General features: G+C 40.1%; 1 protein-coding gene across 1 annotated transcript in view; it reads left to right on the top strand.

The window, feature by feature from the left end:
* The window catches only part of GRIA2 (glutamate ionotropic receptor AMPA type subunit 2), an 83,047-nt gene extending 82,914 nt beyond the window's left edge, over positions 1-133 (top strand). Inside the window, exon 16 of the mRNA XM_083862414.1 lies at positions 23-133. The gene's annotated coding sequence lies outside the window, so the exon portion shown is untranslated. The remainder of the gene's footprint in view (positions 1-22) is intronic.
* Positions 134-424: the final 291 nt, after the last annotated feature.

The raw sequence follows: 424 nt of genomic DNA, 5'->3' as shown, positions 1-424 counted from the left end.
ATTTTTCTTTCTCTTTCTTAAGATGACCTTGAATGATGCCATGAGGAGCAAGGCAAGGCTGTCAATTACAGGAAGTACTGGAGAAAATGGACGTGTTATGACTCCAGAATTTCCAAAAGCAGTGCATGCAGTACCTTACGTGAGTCCTGGCATGGGAATGAATGTCAGTGTGACTGATCTCTCGTGATTGATAAGAACCTTTTGAGTGCCTTACACAATGGTTTCCTTGTGCGTTTATTGTCAAAGTGATGAGAGGCATCCAGTATCTTGAAGACTTTTCTTTCAGCCAAGAATTCTTGTATTTGTGGAGTTCATCTTGGATTGTAATGAATGCTTGGTTCAAAACACAACACCATTTTCTACACAAGTTCAAGATGAAGCTTGACTGACATGCACAGCTAACATGGAAGTACTGTAATCTAAC

Source organism: Zosterops lateralis (assembly GCF_965231275.1).
Source record: "Zosterops lateralis genome assembly, chromosome: 5".
Classification (NCBI taxonomy): Eukaryota; Metazoa; Chordata; class Aves; order Passeriformes; family Zosteropidae; genus Zosterops; species Zosterops lateralis.
Note: the sequence above shows the minus strand (reverse complement) of the source record. Positions and strands in the feature narration are given on the sequence as shown.